At 36.9% G+C, this 12,930-nt stretch overlaps 1 long non-coding RNA gene across 1 annotated transcript; it reads left to right on the top strand.

Moving 5' to 3' along the window:
* Positions 1-1,765: 1,765 nt before the first annotated feature.
* LOC113222768 lies at positions 1,766-6,302 on the top strand. Its single transcript, XR_003308527.1, has 3 exons — positions 1,766-1,778; positions 2,864-2,950; positions 6,037-6,302. It is a non-coding gene; the product is annotated as an uncharacterized LOC113222768 (long non-coding RNA).
* The last annotated feature ends 6,628 nt before the right edge of the window (positions 6,303-12,930 follow it).

The raw sequence follows: 12,930 nt of genomic DNA, 5'->3' as shown, positions 1-12,930 counted from the left end.
ATCAGAGCACTCACATTTACTTATCAATTCAGGAGATCCTGCCTGTGGCTCACACCTGTAATCCAAGCATTTTGAAAGGACAAGGCAGGAAGATTCCTAGAGCCCAGGAGTTTCAGAATAGCCTGGGCAATATATTGAGACTAAAAACATTCTCTACCAAAAATAGAAAAAATTCACTGAGCATGTTGGCACACCCTTGTAGTTCGAGCTACAAGTGGAACTAGAGAGGCTAAAGTGGGAGGATGACTTGAGCCCAGGTGGTCCAGGTTGCAGTGATCTGTGCTCATGACCCTGCACTCCAGCCTGGAAAACAGAGCATGTCTCCCACTGCTTTGAAGCACAGTGTCATCAATAGAAGTTTGATGAATGAATGCAAGAAAGAATGTGATTACTGATTTTTCTTGTTTGATTTTATAGGACTCAGCCAACTATGAGGTTTCTTATCTTTGCTTTAATCTTGGCTCTCATGGTTTCCATGACTGTAAGTATATCTGGAAATTTTAAAGGATACATTCTCGGTACTTATCCCAAGGGTCTTTCTTATTCCTTATGTTCTGCCATAAATTCATGTTCACTTCAATATAGCTTTAGTATTTCTATATATTTTCTTTGAATTAACCTATATAATTTCTTTAAGGACTTATTTATTACATACCTGCAAACACTCAAGTACAATAACTTTAATGTAAAAATAAAAGTAAATTAAACAAGCTTCATAAATATGTGGGACTGAGAACTGTGAAAGTATCTTTAAATATGAAAAGCTCCAGACCATCTCAAGTTAGAAATCTGAGGAAAGAACAAGATGCACTCAAATGGAGCCCAAGTATTAGATGGTGTCAAAATAGGAATTTTCAATTCATTTCTTGCACAACCCAACTGTTAAAGTTAGCATATAACTTATTTTACTCTTTCCAAAATAAAGCTGCCTATTTTAAACCATAAAACCAATCCCTATATTTATTAAGTATCATGAGTTCCCAGCTTGTGTTGTCATTTACTACTGTGTATTAGGAAAAGCACATGACCTCTCTGGAGCTCTTTCTCCTTCTCTACTTCTTCGTCCTCTTCCCACTCCTCCTCTTCTTTCTATGAAGTTAATAGAAAATTGGTCACAAAAGAATACTAATACTTCAACCTATCCACTAAATTCTAATGAATGTTTCAAGAAACAAATTGGTTATGAGATCACAGTTTATCACATGATTTTATTATAAAAGGATAGAAGTAGAAAAATAAACATATTAGAAAAACAGAGAAAAGCATAATGCCTGTCTCTATCAGCAAAGAAACTTTTGAGCTACATAGAACATATTCATATATAAAAAATCCAATGTTTCATTTTTCAGTTTCTACTCTCTTATTCACAAATGATAGACTTTTCTTGCCTTTCATAAAAAAGATATATAAACCAAAATGAGTTGATACTTGAATATAGCACATTAATTATAGAGAAGTTTACCCTTCACTCATTTTAAAGATGTCTTAAAGCTAAAATAACTAATTTAGTGTGTCATCAACCAAAGAATGCCTTCATTCTGTTTAATCATAAATGTGGCTAAGTCAATTTTTATACATACTCTTGAATTATACAATTAAGATATTAACTACTTTCTCATTTTCTTCTTTTTCAAGAGAGCTGATTCACATGAAGAGGTAAGACATTTTCATTTACTGGAAAACTTGCTAATTAATTATATATTGAATCTTTAATCTTTTCTTTTCTTTTTATTTCATAGAAACATCATGAGCAACATAAGTATGGAAGAAAATTCCATGTAAGTGTTCTTCTGATAATGCGCACTCTGAATAAGTTTTCTTCTCTGACTGTCTATTCTCCTAGAATAATTGATAGTTATCTCTCAAATATATGTAGATTGTTAATTGCTAAAGTGTACATTGATTTCATTTATTTATATTACAGAGGATAAAGTCACAAGTATCTTGTGTTCTAACAGCCTCTCAACGGAAACTCAATTCCACTCTGAATAAGTCAATTTTCAATTATTCTCTGAGAGCTTAAGTATTTTTCTCTTATAAATAATTACATTGACCTAAAGAATAGTTCCTAATTCTATGAATAATTCCTAATTCTATGAAGTATAACATATGCCTAATGAAGCATAACATATGCCTAATGAAGCATAGAGGCTACCCATGTAAGGTGGTAAGTTTCTATCTTCTAAATATTTGAGGATGATAAAGTTTTTAAATTAAACTTACTGTGCTAAATTAGACAGAAAATTGTATTTCTTTAATGTTTTTCTAAATGTATGTATAAAAATCTCATATTATTTTTACCTTTAATATCAGTATGAATAGGGGTTCAAAAGTTCTCCTTACTAATATAGCAAGTATACATATTTAAAAAGCACCAAGTAAAAAGATGCATAAAAAGGGATGAGGACTGTTTGTGTTAACAGCAGTGGGTATGAAGGAATGTAGGAGTTGTAAGAGAAAGTAAGCTCATTAAAAGAATGAGATAAAGAAACACCACCTAAGTTGGAAACGGTAACTTTATCCTATCCATTATACTCAATGTTGGGAAAATAGTAACTTGTAGGTAATGTTATAAAGAAGATTTAAAACCTATTTGGAGAGGTTGCCTATAATCAGTGTTCCAGCATTTATTATTGCCACAAAAATGTCAACACACAGTAAATACTTTATCATTTTTACTTGCTTTTAAACACTTTTCTGATAAAAAAGAAAAATGTAAAACTTTGAAAACATCTATGTAGATAACACACAAGATCATAAAAACTTAAACAATCTAAGTTTTCAGTGACAGTTTTTGTGAAACATTTGTACTGTCATTGTCTCTATTCTCTGCAATTTGCTCTCTCCTTTTGTGTGTATGCAGGAAAAGCATCATTCACATTGAGACTATAGATCAAATTATCTGTATGGCAACTGCTATCCTCAGTAATCTTGGGTCATGATTATGGAGGTAAGCTGACTCTAGTTACTTTTCTTTCTAGAAGTATCAACAATGACAGTTAAAACAAGAAAAATCAGGAAAAAAGCCATGAAAGCAACAACCATTCCAGTTTAAGAAATGTAGCATGGGTTAACTCCTTGAAGTGTGCTGATTTATATTAATGCTTCTGAGTTTGTAGATATGTGGTGTTATTTCTGAGGTCTCTGTTCTGTTCCATTGGTCTATATATCTGTTTTGGTACCAGTACCATGCTGTTTTGGTAACTGTAGCCTTGTAGTATAGTTTGAAGTCAAGTAGTGTGATGTCTTCAGCTTTGTTCCTTTTTCTTACAATTGTCTTATGTATATGAGCTATTCTGTAGATACATATGAAATTTAAAGTAGTTATTTCTAATTCTGTGAAAAGTGTCAATGATAGTTTGATGAGAAGAGCATTGAATCTATAAATTACTTTTGTCAGTATGGCCATTTTCATGAAATTGATTCTTCTTATCCATGAGAGTGGAATGTTTTTCCATTTGTTTGTGTCCTCTCTTATTTCCTTGAGCAGTGATTTGTGGTTCTCCTTGAAGAGGTCCTTCACATCCTCTGTTAGCTGTATTTCTAGGTATTTTATTCTCTTGGTAGCAATTGTGAATGGGATTTCATTCATGATTTGGGTCTCTGCTTGCTATCTGATCTTCAACAATCCTGGCAAAAACAAGCAATGGGAAAAGGATCTCCTAGTCAATAAATGGGTACTGGGAAAACTAGCTAGCCATATGGGGAAAACTGAAACCGGACCCCTTCCTTACACCTTATACAAAAATTAACTCAAGATGGATTGAAAACTAAATGAAAAACCCAAAACCACAAAAAGACCCTAGAAGAAAACCTAGGTGATACCATTCAGGACGTAGGCATGGACAAAGACTTCATGAAGGAAATGCCAAAAGCAATGGCAACAAAAGCCAAAATTTATAAATGGGATCTAATTAAACTAAACAGCTTCTGCACAACAAAAGAAACCATCATCAGAGTGAACAGGTAACCTAGAGAATGGGAGAAAATTTTTGCAATCTACCCATCTGACAAAGGTCTAGTATCCAGAGTCTACAAGGAACTTACACAAATTTACAAGACAAAAACAATTCCATCTAAAAGTGAGCAAAAGGTATGAACAGACACTTTGCAGAAGAAGATATTTATGTGGCCAAATAAAAATAGCTCAACATGGCTGACGTTTGACTTTTATGTGGCCAAATGAAAATAGCTCAACATGACTGACCTTTAGAGAAATGCAAATCAAAATCACAGTAAGATACCATCTCACACCAGTCAGAATGGTGATTATTAAAAAGTCAAGAAACGATAGATGACGACTAGGCTGTGAAGAGATAGGTGGTGAGACTGTAAATTAGTTCAACCATTGTGGAAAACTGTATGGTGATTCCTCAAGGATCTAGAACCAGAAATACCGTTTGACCTAGCAATCCCATTACTGGGTATATACCCCAAAGAATATAAAGCATTCTACTATAAAGACATATGCCTACATATGTTTATTGCAGCACTATTTACAATAGCAAAGACATGGAACAACCCAAATGTCCATCAATAATAGACTGGATAAAGAAAATATGGTATGTATATACCATGGAACAGTACGTGGTCATAAAAAGGAATGAGATCCTGTCCTTTGCAGGGACATGGATGAAGCTGGAAGCCATCATCCTCAGCAAACTAACACAGGAACAGAAAACCAAACAGCACATGGTCTCACTCATAAGTGGGAGTTGAACAATGAGAAAACACATGGGCACAGGGAGGGGAACAGCACACACCAGGGATGGAGGGAAGGAGGTGACAGAAGTAACATAGAGAACTGATCAATAGTGCTGCAAACCACCATGGCACATGTATACCTATGAAACAGTCCTGCACATTCTGCACATGGATCCCTGAACTTAAAGTAAAATAACAAATAAAATTAAATAAAAATGCCTCTGAGGGAAAGCTTCTGTTCACTACTGTTAGGAGACAGAGTTCTGGGTAGGGGAACCCCTACGTTGGTATCCTGACCCTGACAACTAGTTTCATGACCTTGAAGTGTTCCTAATCTTCTCCAAACCTCAGTTTTATAAGCAACAAATACATGTTATAATAATACTTAAGCTCTTTATAGAATTTGTAAGGCTATTGAGAGACATTATAGAGAAGCCCTTGATCTGGAAGTTATATGGTTATGGCCATGGGCTTCTCCGCCACTAAATCTGTACCTGGTTGTTATTTGAAGTTTTCTGTCCTAAAATGTAATCTTTGGAGAAGATGCACAACCGCCATCAGGGAACTCATGAGAAATTAACATTCTATACCTAAGTAATTCTAATGAACAATGGCTATAGGATTACTAATAAAATATCAACAAGGAGATGGTAATTTTCAAAGAAATAGGAAATGGTAACAATGTCCTTTTTAGAAAGTCACTTTTATTTATCTATATTTACAGCATAAAATGTTTCAAAATCTATGAGATATTAATATTATACTTCAAAATAAGGCAATATTTTGGAGATAAAACAGTACTGTTCTACAATTCAAATTTGAAATAGTTCAAAAGATTTCAAATATTTTTCAAATATTTTTAAATGTATTGGGAAAGTTTACTCTTATTGAATTCCTGCCCTGTGTGATACTACAAAAGCCTGATCTTGATCCTCCAGATGTTAGATAATTGCTGACGACATTTAATCAGGGGAGAATATAGTTAAAATATTATTTGTGGGAGATAGATGAAATGTGGAGGCTATATTTAAGTGCTAGAATAAAATAAGATGATGGAAAACACCAAGAAAAATTTAAATTTAAATTGCAGATGCTGAATGATAATTTTTATTTATTCTGATACCCACTTCATGAGTCTATTCTGTCTCAAATATTATTTTGGTCCCTGCATTATAATAAGTAAAACTATCTAAAAATAAATAATTTTCTATAAATAAATTTTCTATAAATAAATAACTATCTATAAATAAATACTTTCTGCCAGGAAAAGTAAAATGTATTTACAGGAGTATCAGTTTGGGAGATAAAGTGTTATTTTCTTTTTCTTCACAGGTTTGACTGGCAAATTCACTTTTTACTGGTTTATTCTCATTCCTCATACTGCATCACACTACCGCTGCTTTTTGAAGAATTATCATAAGGCAATGCAGAATAAAAGAAAGATCATGATTCACTGAATTCCGTGTTTCATGATACTTACCTTCCTAATTATCATTTGATTAGATACTTGTAATTTAAACTGTTAAGCTGTTTTCACTGCTGTTTCTGAGTAATAGAAATTCATTCTTCTCCAAAAGCAATAAATTTCAAGCACATTATTATGTGTATGCTCTTTATTTCTCTTTTTTATATTTACATATATATTTACTTCTTCACTTTATTTTCCCAGTTCGAGTAGCACTGACTGTAGTACTTTATACCATAGCCCTTTTGAAATGATATTTTTAATTTAGCATGTTATATTCATTTTATCTTACAAACATATGGTCCTCAATCACATCTAGATTACTAGACCTACTGATGCGAACCCTTGATTTGCCCCTGGTGTCCTTTGCCACAGCACATTTCTTAGCATTGAACATTCTCACATTAACTTATCTCAGGCCCTACATGCCAGCAGATAACCCCTATGTCACTCCACAGCAGTAGGCAGGCACTCGGAACACAAACCATCTAATGCTCTCTATCGGTTTGTCAATATATTCATCAAACACAAGTTTATTGAGTGATACCAACGGTCACTCTTTCAGATGCTGTAGTTATAGAAAGAATGTCAGAGCTTTTACACTGCATTTGGGGGATGCAGACAACAAGTAAACAAATAACACATGACTCAGGTAATAAATGTGTTACAGAAGTGTAAGGCAGAACTAGGATATAGAGGCAGCCTCAAGTAGGATAGTAAAGGATAGCCTCTCTGGTATGGTGACCTTTTAGAAAAGCTGCCAATTAAGTATGGGAGCAAGCATGAGGAAAGACATTTTCAAGCAGAAGAAATAACAACTACAAATCACAAATCCATTGTGAATTTTATGAGTTGTAGAATAGTTTTTTCCACTTCTGTGTAAATTAATGTTGGTAAGTTCTTAGGAGTGGCATTGAATCTGTACATTGTTTTGGATAATATCGCCATTTTAATGATATTAATTCTTCTAATCCATGAGCATGGAATGTTTTCCATTTCTTTGTGTCTTCTGTGATTTCTTTCAGCAGTGTTTCGTACTTCTCCCTGTAGAAACATTTCACCTTCTTAGTTAAATATATTTATAGGTTTTTATTTTTTGTGGCTATTGTAAATGAGATTGTATTCTTGATTTGGTGCTCATCTTGCACATTACTCGTGAACAGAAATGCTACTGATTTTTGTGCATTGATTTTGTATCCTGAAGCTGTAGAGAAGTAGTTTATCAGTTCCAGGAGTCTTGCCAAAACTTTAGGGTTTTGTAGGCATTGAATTGTATTGTCCATGAAGAGAGAGAATTTGACTTTTTTTCCTTTATGGATTTTTTTTATTACTGTAACTTGTAGATTGTTCTTATTGTCTCTTTCAGTATTATGTTGAATAGGAGTGGTGTGATTGGACATCTTTGTCTTGCTCCAGTTCTCAAGGTGATTGCTTCCAGTTTTTGCCCATTCAGTATGGCGATGGCTGTGGGTTTGACACAGCTAGTTCTTATTTCGAGATATGATCCTTCGATGTCTAGTTCGTTAAGGGTTTTTATCATGAAGGAACGTTGAGTTTTATCAAAAGCTCTTTCTGCATCTGTTAAGATTATATGATTTTTGCTTTTAATTCTGTTTATGTGGCAAATCACATTTATTGATTTATGTATGGCGAACCAATCTTGCATCTCTGGAATGAAGCCTGCTTTATCATGGTGAATTAACTTTTTGAAGTGCTTTGCTATCAGTTTGCTAGTGTTTTGTTTGTTTAGGATTTTGCATCTATGTTCACCAAGTATATTGTCCTGTAGTTTTCATGTGTGTGTGTTTCTTTGCCAGGTTTGGTGATTCTGGCTTCACAGAATGAGTTAGAGAGGAGCCCCTCCTCCTCAAATTTTTGTAAAAGCTTCAGTATGATTGGTGCAAGCTCTTCTTAATCTGTCTGATAGAATTAAGCTGTGAATCCATGTGGTCTGGGGCTTTTTTTTTTTTTTTTTTTTTGTAGATTTTTAATTACTGACTCAACAGTGAAACTAAATATTTGTTTCAGGTATAAATTTCTTCCTGGTTCAATCTTGAAAGATTTTCTCTTTCTAGGAAGTTATTCGTTTCTGCTCGATTTACTAGTTGTGCTCGTAGAGGTGTTTGTAATTGTCTCTGAGGATCTTTGCAATTTTGTGGGCTTAGTTGTAAAGTCACCTTTGTCATTTCTGTTTGTTCTTAGTTGAATCTTGTCCTTTATTTTTTCTTTATTAATCTAGCTGGCAGTTTACTGATCTCATTTGCACTTCAAAAAAACTAACTTTTGATTTCATTGATTTCTTGTATGGTTTTTGCTTCCAAGTTTCATTTACTTCTTCCTGGAGATCTACCTACATGTGGAGTAGAGAGGGCCTCACTGCACCACGACCTATGCACAGGAATGGTGGGGTGGCTTAGGTTGTTGATCCAGGCAAAACTATGTTCTCAATACCTGGAGATCTCCCTGAGGGTGGAGAGGAAATGAACCCACTACACCCCAATCTATGTCCATAAAGGGTGTGGTGGCTCAGACTAATGTTCCAGGCAAGGAGTGGCTCTAAATGCCTGAATTTCTGCCTGGAGGTAGAGCAGAGAGGGCCCTACACGCCACAATCTTGGGGTAGCAGGAGAGGGCACCTAGTAATGACGCATGCAGACTGGTTCTAGGTCAGCAGTCTTGCACTTGCAGCATGTCTCATCACAAAAGACAAACAACAGCTCTAGCAGCTCTCCTCTGCACCATGATTATGAGGTGGCAAAAGCACAATTCTGGTGCCTAGTTTTCCAGGGCTTTCCATAATTCTGCCTATGAAGGTTCTTAACCCACTCCAGAGCAGGCACTTTAAACTCTGGCCTGAGACTCAAAAGCCTGCACAGCCATGTTCTCAAGTCACCAAAGAATGGCTGACTTTCTATTAAAGTCCTGTATGTAAAGCACCTGTGTTAAAAGTGGCATCCTGCCATCAGTCCTGGGTCTGTGAAAATGTCTGCAGATTTTCCCTTCATAGTGTCTCATAACCTCTCCCAAAGTTAGTTTCAAGGCTTGGAAGAAACAAAATGCTCTCCTTTGGGCTAGGTTGCTCAGATCCTCAGTAGAAAGATGAGTCACAGAGGGAGGCCCTCTGCATCTCTCACATACTGGGGCTTCACCCACTTTAGTCAGCTGAATGTTATCATGGGGTATGTTTGCACTTGTTCTCCTCTGTAGGATCTGAGGTGTTCTTCGTGATTCCAATACAATCTCACTTTCCTCCGTGAATTAAAACTCAGAGACATGATCTTTATGAACTATCTTACTGTCTGCAAGTGTCAGAAGCATGTCAAAAGTCTCTACTATGCATCCTGAAACAAAAAGAAAAAGAAAAAAACACAACTCACTTTATTTTCTCTTTTTATTTTGTGTCTGTTTGTTTTGTTTGTTAAATTTAAGTTCTGGGATACATTTGCAGAACATGCAGGTTTGTTACGTAAGTACCATGGTGGTTTGCTGCACCCATCAACCCATCATATACATTAGGCATTTCTCCTAATGCTATTCCTCCCCTTAGCCCCCACCCCACAACAGGCCCCGATGTGTGATGTTTCCCCTGCTGTGTCCATGTGTTCTCAATATTCAACTCCCACTTATGAGTGAGAACATGCAGTGCTTGGTTTTCTGTTCCTCTGTTAGTTTGCTGAGAATGATGGTTTCCAGCTTCATCCATGTCCCTGCAATGGACATGAACTCATCATTTTTCATGGCTGCATAGTATTCCATGGTGTGTATCTGCACATTTTCTTTATCCAGTCTATCATTGATGGGCATACGGGTTGGTTCCAAGTCTTTGCTATTGTCAGTAGTGCTGCAATAAACATACATGTGCACATGTCTATATAGCAGAATGATTGATAACCCTTTGGGTATATTGCCCAGTAATGGGGTTACTGGGTCAGATGGGACTGCTGGTTCTAGATCCTTGAGGAATTGCCACACTGTTTTCCACAATGGTCAAACTAACTTACTAATTACTAATGTATCTTTGTGGTGTTCTCTGTATTTCCTGAATTTGAATGTTGGCCTGCCTTGCTAGGTTAGGGAAGTTCTCCTAGATAATATCCTGAAGAGTGTTTTCTACCTGGGTTCCATTCTCCCTGTCACTTTATGGCACACCAATCAAAGGTATATTTGGTCTTTTCACATAGTCTCAAATTTCTTGGAGGCTTTGTTCATTTCTTTTCACTCTTTTTTCTCTAATCTTGTCTTCTCACTTTATTTCATTAATTCAATCTTCAATCACTAATATCCTTCCTTCCACTTGATCAAATCGGCTATTGAAGCTTGTGCATGTGTCACGAAGTTCTTGTGCCATGGTTTTCAGCTCCATCAGGTAATTTAAGGTCTCCTCTACACTGTTTATTCTAGTTAGCCATTCGTCTAATCTTTTTCTCAAGGTTTTTAGCTTATTTGCGATGAGTTAGAAAATGAACCTTTAGCTTCGAGAAGTTTGTTATTACCAACCTTCTGAAGACTACTTCTCAACTCGTCAAGCTCATTCTCCATCCAGTTTTGTTCCCTTGCTGGCAAGGAGCTACAAGTCGTTTGGAGGAGAAGAGGCGCTCTGGTTTTTGGAATTTTCAGCTTTTCTGCTCTGGTTTCTCCCCATCTTTGTGGTTTTATCTACCTTTAGTCTTTGAGGTTAATGACCTACAGATGGGGTTTTGGTGTGGATGTCCTTTTTGTTGATGTTGATGGCATTCCTTTCGTTTGTTAGTTTTCCTTCTAACAGATCTCTCAGCTGCAGGTCTGTTGGAGTTTGCTGGAGGTCCACTCCAGACCCTGTTTCCCTGGGTATCACCAGCGGAGGCTGCAGAACAGCAAATATCGCTGCCTGATCCTTCCTCTGGAAGCATCGTCCAAGAGGGGTACCCACCTGCTTGAGGTGTCTGTCTGCCCCTATTGGGAGGTGTTACCCAGTCAGGCTACACAGGAGTCAGGGACCTGCTTGAGGAGGCAGTCTGTCCATTCTCAGAGCTCGAACACAGTGCTCAAAGAACCGCTGCTCTCTTCAGATCTGTCAGACGGTGAACTTTAAGTCTGCAGAAGCTGTCTGCTGCCTTTTGTTCTAATATGCCCTGTCCCATGAAGTGGAATCTATAGAGGCAGTAGGCCTTGCTGAGCTGTGGTGGGCTCCGCCCGCCAGTTCATGCTTCTTGGCCTCTTTGTTTATACTGTGAGCTACTCAAGCCTGAGTTACTCAAGCCTCAGCAATGGCAGACGCCCCTCTTCCAGGCAGGCTACAGCTTCACAGGTAGAACTCAGACTGCTGCACTAGCAGTGAGCAAGGCTCCGTGGGTGTGGGACCCACCGAGCCAGGCACATGAGGGTATCTCCTAGTCTGCTGTTTGCTAAGACTATGGGAAAAGCACAGTATTTGGTCAGGAGTGTATCATTTCTCCAGGTACAGTATGTCATGGCTTCCCTTGGCTAGGAAGGGGAAATCCTCTGACCCCTTATGCTTCCTGGGTGAGGCAATGCCACGTCCTGCTTCGGTTCACCTTCCATGGGCTGCACCCACTGTCCAACCAGTCCCAGTGAGATGAACCAGGTACCTCAGTTGAAAATGCAGAAATTACCAGTCTTCTGCATCCATCTCACTGGGAGCTGCAGACTGGAGCTGTTCTTATTTGGCTATCCTGGAAGCCATCCCACCACCAAAGTCATCTTTCCAAAGATTACCAAAGTCATGTGACATAAAGGCATCTGAATTAGCCTCTATTAGTCTGATAAGCACTGACTTTTCTTTAAGTCAATAGATTAGAGATCTTTCAAACAATTTGGTAGTGAAATACCACTTCCATGTGACACATACAATTATATAAATATAACAGACATAAAAAGGCAGGTCCAGATGATTTTTCATTTGGCCGTTTCGAAAAAATTTGCTTCCTTACTTTAGATCATTAATAAACGTTACAGGAGCCAACAAAAGGTGAAGGAGAGAATTACAATCTCTGGCCTTTTCAAAAGAGGAACGCATTGAACTTCAGAGATATCAATCTGAAGAATTAGAAAAAGAAACTTTTCTTGAACAAGCAGTCATATTATTTTAGATGAAAAAATCACAATATAAGATTCTTTCTCATATAAAATTAAATTTCTGTTATCCTTTTTGTTTACCAAAGGTACCTTTTTATATCTATAACTTTCCTTACATTTTTCTTATTTTCTGTTTCCTTTTACTTCGTTTTATATACTTCTAAATGATCTTTGAATTAGATGGAAAATATTTACCTTTTAATTAAAAAAACACTTTTTAACATGTTTCTCTGTATTTTTTAAATTGGAAAGTACTCAGACATTTAATTAATATCTATTGTTTAATATCACCTCAGATTATAAATTATATGACAAGTTTAGTGTAGTGGATTGAAGTGTCCTGGTAGTGGGTGCGTCTCCACAGTGTTTCATCCCGGTGTCATTTCCGCCCTCTTACATGCCTTGGTTTCTCCCTTCAGAGGTCTGGCACCTCCAAGAAGGCTCAAAAGATGGAGTAACCAGCTCCTATATGCACTTACTTAATAACTACTTTTGTTGGGGGTTCCTTGTAGGGCTGCTGTACATCGCAGGGGGGTCAAGTCCCCAGACATTTTCACCTGGCTTCTGGTCACCCAGCGGCACCGTTTGCCTGGGAGAGGCAAAATGTTCTTTCTCTTCAGAGTGAGAAAACTTAGTCTCTCATTTATCTATGGAAAGAACAATTCAGTTCTTCACACAGATGTGCA

This window comes from Piliocolobus tephrosceles, unplaced genomic scaffold (genome assembly GCF_002776525.5).
Source record: "Piliocolobus tephrosceles isolate RC106 unplaced genomic scaffold, ASM277652v3 unscaffolded_34588, whole genome shotgun sequence".
In the NCBI taxonomy this organism is placed as follows: Eukaryota; Metazoa; Chordata; class Mammalia; order Primates; family Cercopithecidae; genus Piliocolobus; species Piliocolobus tephrosceles.
This window is presented reverse-complemented; position numbering and strand designations above follow the sequence as displayed.